Genomic DNA, 10051 nt, shown 5'->3' with positions numbered 1-10051 from the left:
AACATAAATGAATTATCACACTGTGCTTAAATGATGACTTCTGATGCTCTGTTCAAGTTAAAAGCCTTACAATTTGAAATACAATTTTCACAAGATGAAGGGTCTTAGGCAGAAGGCTCTCTTAGAAACTGACTAGAGGATTCAGTTTCCTAATCCTGCTATAGTCTTTTTTGACCATTTATGTACTTGTTTGTTTGAAAAAATTTGATTGAATTCAACTGGAGATACCGTTTGTCTGCCATATATAAAATGCATGCTTTTATTTTGAAGGGATTTTCCCTTGTATTTAGATATATTCAAGCCAACTTGACTCAGTCATCACTGTTAACTGACGTCATGAGAGGTGTGTCCTATATTTAAGGCAAATATCGTAGAAACACTTATTTAGCTTATGACACTGCCCTTGGTTCAATAGTCAGACCTTTAAAGCCTTTATTGTTATTCAGACTAAATATAAGATACAAAAATTAACACAAAATTTCGATTTTTTTTTTTTTTTTTTGTGACTGAAAGTTTTGTTTATTCTTTAGGCCTAATTTGGGGTTCTTTCCCGGGTTTTTTATACGTTTATTATGTGAAATAGCAATCCTCCTGTAGGGTTTACACATTTGGAGTTCTATATTAATAAATGATTTAAAAATACCACAGGACGGAAAACATTTGTACTGTTTTATGATTGGAAGGTCTGAAGTTTTTCAAATTTAATGCACACATGTTGTCATACATTATGTTTGATGATTCTAAAAATTGAATTTCATGATATGTTTGTTTAACACTGCCAACTCTTATTTCCACAACCCCCCTAAATAATATGAAACTTTTGCTTCATAAAATTAACCAACAATAAAATGCACCATTTTCTACAGACTTTAAGGATATGATCTACGTCCATCTCCTAAAAAAATGTGAATATAAAATGTCTGCATGTAAAATATTATCTTCTGCTTTAAAAATCTGATTCTGCTAGCAACATTCAGATGTCTATGTGCCTCTTAATTGTGAAAAATGTAATGCAAGGCTGTCTTGGCAGCATGCCGTTCATCCTCTTGTCTCCCCTTGACTGGTGCATCTAAAAAACTAGAATATCATGAAAAGTTCATTTTCTTCCTCTGATTCAATTCAAGAAGTAAAACTTTATATCATCATTACAAAGTGAAATATTTCATGACTTTTTTATCTTCATGATTACGGCTTACAGCTCATGAAAATGAAAACTCCTTTCTTAAAATATCAGATTATGGTTGGAGCTCCTTTTGCACAAATTATTGCATCTATGCAACGTGGCATTGAGGCGATCAGTCCGTGGCACTGCTGGGGTGTTATGAAGCCCAGGTTGCTTTGATAGCAGCCTTCAGCTCATCTGTGGGGTCCCTCATCTTCCTCTTGACCTTTCTCTTGAGACTGTCCACAGAGTTTTGGTCCGGTGTTCTCTAAAATCTCCTGGTTGATGGCTGACAGTGTTGACTCCTGAAGCTGATTAAAGCACAGTGGACCAACAGCAGCAGATGACACAGCACCTCAAACCATCTCTGACTGTGGAAACTGAAAAAACTTTACTTCAGGCACCTTGGATTCTGGGCCTCTCTATCTCTGATCTTCCTACGGACTCTGGGACTTTGTTTTCCAAATGAAATCAAAATTCACTTTCATCTGAAAACAGGACTCTGGAGCACTTAGCTACAGTCCAGTTCTTCTGGCCTCTGAGAACAGCCTGCCACTTCAGCAATTATGTGGCTTACTGTCCTTGTGAAGGGGGTCAGTTAGAGAAGTGTCAAGTCAGCAGTCTTCCCCATGATCGGGCTTGTGTGTACTGAACCAGAGAGAGAGAATGAAGGCTCAGGAAACCTTTGCAAACTGGACTTTTCCGATTTATTACAATATTTTGAGATAGTGGGTTTTTGATTTCCATGAGCCGTAATCATCAAGATTAAAACAAAAAAGTCAAGAAACATTTCACTTTTAATGAGGTAAATCTAGATTATGATCATGATATTCTGATTTTAAGACGCATTAGTATACTGCAGCAGTGTTTAGAGGCACTGAAAAATAACCAGTTAGAAAAATCACTAACCATTTTCTCAGCTTTCGTGGATCACAAAGAGCCAGTGTTACTAATTTGTCTTCTTAAATACCACTTCTTAGATTTGTAATTATCAGTTTAATGTTGTCTTATGTTTGCCAGTGAATGTCCTAAAGATTAGAAAGCTCAATAACTGAGCTCTCTTGCTTGACTGTATGTAATTTGCACCTTTAACACCAAGTGGCAGTAAAAGCTCACTGTAATTGTGTGTGGGTGTGCATCTGTCAGTGTGTTTGTGTCAGCTCTGTGGCCTGACAGCAGCCAGCAGTTATAAATACTTAATGGCTTACCACTGTTGCAGCCGGAGTGAAAGGGGGCGAGCATTGCAGCCGGAATACAACAGTTCAATAAGATCTGACATCTTAGTGTAGGGTTCACTCTCCACAGCAGTGATGAGTGCTGCAAACAGGGCTGCAGAACTGAGCCATGCAGAAATAGAGGGAGAGTTTCTGTGCAGGTTAATGATGCAACCTTTTCAACGATCTGCAACATCAGAGAGAGATTATAGGATTACACCCGAGAGCTGAAGAGGGTTAGAATCAAAGGATGGGAATGGTTTTTCTTTCTTTATCTTTCTATTTCTGAATTATGTTGAGTTTATTCAGATCTGTCTCTAATAAAACAGAGAGAAGACGAAGTTGGTGCACACTGAATCATGACTCACCAGGTCAATGTGTAGCGGTCGTGTCCTCTCTCTTGATTTGTCTGATGCACCAGGCATAATTTGGCACCAGCTCGTGTTTTATTCTGATAGAAGCAGGTCTTTTAAGACACGCTTGTGGTAAATATAAGCTGAAATAATGTGGAAACATAGATACAGATATTTTATTTTATTTGACCACAGACATCAATAGTGAAGATTTGATTTTAGCTCGCAAAGCATAGCAACATGGTAAGCCAAAAGACAATTCTGTTTCGTAACAGAATGTTAGATACTGATTTGGATCACATGCCATTGACAGGAAGTTAAAACCTCCTTCTATGCACTCCTTATATGTATGGATGCTTTTTAAAGATATACTTTTGGGGTTTGTATGCCTTTATTTAGAGAAGAGGACTGTGGATAGAGTCAGAAACAGGGATGAGAGAGTTGGGGTGGGGCATGCTGGAAACTAGCGTACATGGGGCACAACCTAACCACAAAGCAATCTGCGCCCTGAATAATTGACCCCTTTTAAAATGTAATGAAGTACAATACTTTAATTAAAATATACAGAACTGTGCATAACTTTTAGTAGTTCATGTGCAACAGCACTACAGGTTTTATCAGACGCAGGGATAAATGCCTCGTCAACATCTGAAGACCTTTATTAGGATATACAGAACTGTGGAGAACTTTTAGGCATGTTTGGACCAAAAATTGAAGCTGAAGTAAGGCGTGTAATGGCAAGTCAACCACCTGAGGGCGCCATCAGCAAGAAGGAGGATTCACACAACCCTGGTCATGCTCTGGATGTCCTTGCATATTATCCGGGGCATTGGATAATAACTTGTTAAAAAATAACAAATCTGCACCTTTAGGATGGAGTGTTGTAAGTGGCAATCAAGCATAGCCGAAGGCAGTGGTTCTTACCATGAGTTGACCATTAATTAACTGACCTCCTTGATCCCCCAGTTCAGCTGGGTCCCAGAAAGCTCTCCCCTTTATCCCCCCTTATGTCTCCACCTGACTGTTATTGATTGTGCATGGCTGTGTTTAGCCACCTTCAGGTACAGTGGGGGTCCCCGGTCTCTGGCACCTTTATTTTGGGGGTCGCAGGCTGAAAAGATTGAGAACCCCTGGCCTGGGGTACTATGTGGGTGGGTAGAAGGGTTGCCATGAGCCCCTGGTCATGCTGTGGATGTCCCAAGGGCCTGAAAAACTCCAGTAGTGTCAAGGCATATTACCATGGATGAAAAGGCCTGGACAAAAGAGATGCCATCGAGCTTGACCTTGGATGCCGAGCAACACATGTGTATGTCAACGTGTATGAAGCTTGATTGTGGCTGCCAACTCCCCCCATCTCCAGCCCAGGGTTGGCACATCAGGCCCCATGATGAATGCTTAGCGCCCTGCATGCCTAAAACTGGTGCACATTTACTTAAGTAAAAGTAAAATGATTGATTTAAAAAGTCCAAGTACACTAAAACATTTCTCAATTAGATTGATTTAGGAAAATTTAATGAGTTACTGTCCACCCCTGCTCATAAGAAAACATTAGACAACAGCATTAGTAAGTCTGGCAAATGATGGTAAGTGAAACCAACAATACTGCTGTTATAATGGCATCATGAAGCATTTTTAGGCTGCATGAAATATTGGCATTTAAAGAAATGTTACAACTGCAGTTGACCTGTAGGGCCACCGTACAGTTACATTATTATAACTGTATAATTGTGTCTGTGTAGGATCATGGCTCTGTGTTTTTTTTTTCTTTGTTTGTTTGTTTGTTCAATGTTATTTCCTGCAGTTTGTTACAATTTCACCCTAAAATGAACATTAGAACATGTTTGTCACATTTGTTCTGTTTTTAATCCTTAATCTGTCCTTGAAAAACATCTGAATGAATAGTTTAAAAATCCATTTGACTTGCGTGATAGATAACAATAGTGTAAAAATAAAGTGCACTATTTTCTTCAGGTGTTTTTTTTGTTTCAGTATTCATCCTTGAGGTTATAAAACATCCAAACCTTCTTAAAAAAAAAACGCCGTGACTCAGCAGCTCCTTCAAAAGCAGAGTGTAACTAAAGATCACACAAAACCCAGCAGTGGTTCAGAAAAATAATAAAAGAAAAACCGTCAGCCACCCACCCAGCAACTCTGACTGCAGTGCTTTGACTTTTCTCTGTGGGGGGCACTTCATCCTTGCTGCAGTGATGCTCGGACGTTTAGCAGCGCTGCGCAGAGCGCTGCACATGTACGACCCTGACCCTGTGTAGAGTCCCTGTCATGCTGTAGGTGTCACCGCCCTGTGGTGCTCAGTCACTCTGCTGTTCCTGCTCCCCACAGCTCTGTGTTAGTGAGTGTGTCAGGCAGACAAAATTTTGGCTGGGCCTCTTCAGCAGCTCCTCCAGAACTGCAGGGCTCTGGGACATCTGCAATGCAGAAGTCTAAATATAGACATGGAGTTAGAAGGGGGGGGCAGAGAGACAGAAAGACACAGACAGACAGAGACAGGAAGATGAAGGGAGACAGAGAGGGGGAGGACATGATAGAGAGAAACAATGAATGAGAAGAGGGATCGGTGAACTTAATATGAGCTGGACACTGATATGAGGCTGACAGAATACAGCTTTGTCAACTATCCTCTGTAGTCAGCTGCCAACTTTTACAATGATAACACTGCACAATAAGAAACAAAAATATTGGCACAGTAACTGGGAAATAAAAGAGGAAGAAACTGAGATTTAAGCAGGAAATGAATTAGTAACTAACTGACAGACACATTAACAGGCATGAGTTACTAATAGTTAGATACCTGATTTTTAACCAGGGAAAGAACCAGGAACTGCTGTCTCAAGCATTCCACAAACAAAGATTTTTAAAATCAACAAAGATTTTAAAATCTTAACCAATTTTTTTCAAAGTAAGGGAGACTACATGCTAATGAAAAATCACAGATTTTGGTCAGATGCAACTTTAGAGCAAACAAGCTAATGTGGCTATCTGTTAGCTTCCTGCCACATTCATACCAGCTCCCACCTTTGTCACTTCTTTTGTGGTGCAACCAGGGCTGGCTCTAGGAACTACACGCCAGATCCACCCGGCCTGTTAGATGGCCACATCTGGCCAAGAACATGCACATCATATAAACACTTGTGTTGTTGCCAAAAATCAACACGTTGCTTGCTCCATCAATTCTGGCGTCCATCTAACTTTATGCTTCATGTTTACTGTTGTTGCCATAACTGTGTTTTCATTTTGCTTCCTTCTTTGGCCAGCTTGCTTCCTGATTGGGTATTCCTCTGTTCTTGACAATTCTGCTCATGTCTGCTTGGCTGTTCTCAGTGTTCACCACTCACAACAGGATTTTTGGTTGTAAATATTGAACATTTAATATTTAGCATTTCCAATCATTCTCCGCCCATTTGATAATCGGGCCTTTGTCACCGCTGGTGGATAGAGCCACGACCCCCAACGGGATAAGTGGTAATAGAAAATGGATGGATGGACAGATGTGGATAGAGGGGAATTATGTTGACCATTACCATGACCATCGTGTAAAGAAGGGGGGTCCAAACTTTTTCCACTCAGAGCCACATATGAAAATATATAAGGCTGGTGGGGCCACTTTCAAATGCCTCACCTTGAGGATAGTAAGTTTAGTAAAACCAATCTTATGATGGTTAAGATAGTGGTTGGGTATGCTTAAATGGATAGTTGATGGCTGACAAGCCAACCTTTTTAAGGATTTCAGGGAGGCCAGTCAGATTTCAGGGGGCCCTGGTCTGCCCTGGATACTACTGGCTCTGCTTCTAAAATACCATCAGTACTGCTGATAGACTGTAGAAAGAATTGGACAAACCCCATGTGACGTCAGTCATCTGCTGATCATAGGTGGACTCAAACGGCTCTTGAAGCCAATCCGTGGAGGTTTCCATATTGAAATCGCGGTCTCAACCGAACTTTGGATCAACCTAACGGCCTGCCCACTAAGTGCGACTTCCTGTCAACAAGCTAGCTAGCATTCTGGTTGACAGAAACGGAGCCTCTTCCTGTCGAGCTATCTGTCAATCAAATGAGACACACCAATCAGCTTTCATCCTAAATATAATCCAAACAATCAATCCAAACAATCATGGTACACCCCCCCATCAGTTTAATAAGTTCTCTAAACTAGAAGCGTTTGCCATAGATCTCTGTTTCCATACTGGTAGAATATGTCACAGTAAAAATAATGGGTAATAATGGGTACTTCATGATAAGTTTACACATAATGATGGTTAGGCAGTTTGATTGAATTAATCAGGCAACAAATATGGACCTAACTGCTAGTTAACCAACAGAAAATATTATGAATGGCTACTCATTCAATCCTAACTATGCCAATTTATGAGTACCTTATTGTAAATTGTTCCCTTTGCAGTAACTGACAGTTAACTCCTTATTCCTACAAACTACAGTAAACTTTATATAAACATCATTTTTAGGAAAGTCTTGATAAACTAACCTAAAGAATGTCCACTCATGCAGGGTCATGTTAAAGTGTGTTTTCAGTGTTTGCTTGGCTAACACACTCAAAGGAGAAAATGGAATTACATGCCAGTGAACTCCCAGCTACAGGAACAGGGAGGTTGTTAAATGCTGAGGTTGAGTATTTATTGCTTTATCTTAAAGGGTCTCAGGAGGGCACTGGAGGAGGAGGAGAGCGGTTCAATTATGTATGCACCTCCACAACAACAGAATGTGCTGACAGCAGAGCCAAGCACGCACACAGCAGCAGCAGCAGCATGACCAAATCAAGGACGACCCCGGCTGTCCGGCCAGCAGCGGGCAACGGGGCCCGCAGTGCTGTGGGATTGATCGGACTCTTGAATTTTCCATAAATCTGCCCTCTGACACGCTGCCTGTCTGACTCTCTATCACAGGGGTGCATGCCGAGTCATAACTCTAGTGGTGTCACGGCCAAAGGAGAGAGCATCAATCAGGCAGAGAGAGGAATGCTTGAGCACCAGTGGACTTAGTGTTCACACACGATGTAGTAACAACAACTTTTACTGTGTGAATTCAAATAAACATTATTTTGGAGTATAATTGTGACATTTGTGAATACTTCATCATCATGATTAGGCTGTCAAACTAACTTCAGGTCAGCTCAGAGGATGTGGGCTTTAAGCCTCCTGAACAGCAGGTGTTCATTGCAATAGCTTTCATCACATCAGCCATATCCATACTTGGATCTTGACATGGAACACACAGGGACATGAGCATTTGGAGATGCCTCAGATGCTGCAATCAAATCTGTGTCAGTGAACCGTGAGAGTGTAGAAGTTTTTTCCGCCTACCCTGGCAGTGTTATCTATTGATCCATAGACTGTGAGGCTGAGATCAACCGTGGTCTTGTACTTTCACATGAGGGGATGGTTCACTGAGCAAGACAGTGTGGCATTCCCAGACTCTGAGTCTGAGTCTTTCAGTCCTTGGTCCTCCCAGTCTCTCTATACTCTTGTGAGACCTGGACGTTGGCTGATGGCGAGAGACGCTGACTGTGACAACTTCTCTTTGGTGCATCTTTGGGCATCATTGGTTTGCCTGAGTGTCTAATGCTGATGTGCTCAGGAGAGTGGGGATGGGAAGGATCAGCCGCTTGATATGGGAATGGCAGCTGCGCTTTCACGGGCACCTGGCGCCTGATCCAGTTCACCACAAACTGGGTGCCCAGGACACATTGGACTGGTCCAGACGCCAGGGGCAACCATGTAGTTGTGGAGGGTTCAGCTGGGAGGATACCTGGAGAGATGGGGTATGGGCCAGTCGCAGGCCTGGACAATGGCCATGAGGAGGTCATGGAAGTGCCTAACTGGCATACGCTCCAATACCTGACATAAACTACATGGTTGGAACGACAAGAATCAAAACCTTCTAGTGATTTATATTATTATACTTATACCCATTAGTTGTGTCAATAATTGTGATAATAGAAATATTAAGATTGTGGCCCAGGAGGTAGAGTCAGTTGTCTCACAATTGGAAGGTAATGGACTCGAACCCTGGGCTCCTGCAGTCACATGTCCTTGGGCAAGACACTTAACCCCAGTTTGCTCCTACTGCTTTGTTGGTGGGGTTTAGTACACAAGCTCAAGTCCATTTACAATTAACCAAAACACACTGACATCCCAGTGGCTGACCATCCACCTTTGACTGAGGGTTTCTGGCATTAATGCATTCATCCTGATGTGATTGAAGTCCATAATCAGTACATTAATTCTTTTATTGCATCGATCCCATGCTTTATCATCCTTTTAAGTACACTTTGGTTAAGTAACTGCAATCACAATGATGTAGAGTAAGTCCACACTTCTCCTTAATGTCTCATTTCAGTTTAAAAACTCACAGATGGATCAGTGGACAAGTCAGAAGTCATCTCCACAGTGTTCATTTTGTCAACTAAAACTATGACTATAAATGTTTGTTGACAGCCTTTTTTCCATGAGAGACACTAGACTAAGACTAGCCAAAGATAGATCTGTGATGACTACAACAGACTGAAAGTAAGTTTAGTTTTTGTTGAGATGACTAAAACTAGACTAAATGTGATTTCGTTTTTTTCGACATTTAAAATCAGTGATATTTCTCCACTGTGGGTTAATCTGTCAAATTACAATGCATGTGTAGCTATTTTACCTCTCAGATGTAGAAAGCAGGGACCCCAGGTTTGGCAGGGTGCACAGAACACATTACCACGACTTGGTACCAGATTTAGGCATGAGATTAAACTACCTAAATGCTTGGTCTAAAAACAAAGACTAAAATGTGAAGACGTTTTATGAACTAAAACTAGACTAAAATGTTGTTGAGTTTTTTGTCAACTAAAACTAAAATGACTAAAATGTGAATAGCTGTAAAAAAATAGCTGTTAAAATTAACATGATCTCCAGCTTGTGCTCAAAAATGTACTTTTTTACTATTCCCTTATTTTCCTCTCTATCCATTACAAGTTCTTTCTGTGCTTTATTTTGTAATATTCAATCTACCTGAAGTTACTTCTTTTTCAAAATTTAAACAGGTCTGTATCCAAATAGGAAGTATATTGCCCTTAGCTTAGGATAATATTAGAATCCAGAATTTAAAAAATGTTAAACGCAAAATAGAGGGATTTCAAAATGTTACAAATAAGGAGATAAATTGGTGTTATTCAAAGAAATTCTGACATTTGTCAGTCATTTCAAGTTGACAGCCACAGTTTAATATAAGGTTAATGTCAACTTCCTTTAAACTTTGAACCAAATCAAAATATCATTTTTAATGCTGGAATAATAGTTAAAAAACTT

This window comes from Cheilinus undulatus, linkage group 5 (genome assembly GCF_018320785.1).
Source record: "Cheilinus undulatus linkage group 5, ASM1832078v1, whole genome shotgun sequence".
NCBI lineage: Eukaryota > Metazoa > Chordata > Actinopteri > Labriformes > Labridae > Cheilinus > Cheilinus undulatus.
The sequence above is the reverse complement of the archived record's forward strand: the minus strand, read 5'-3'. Positions refer to the sequence as shown.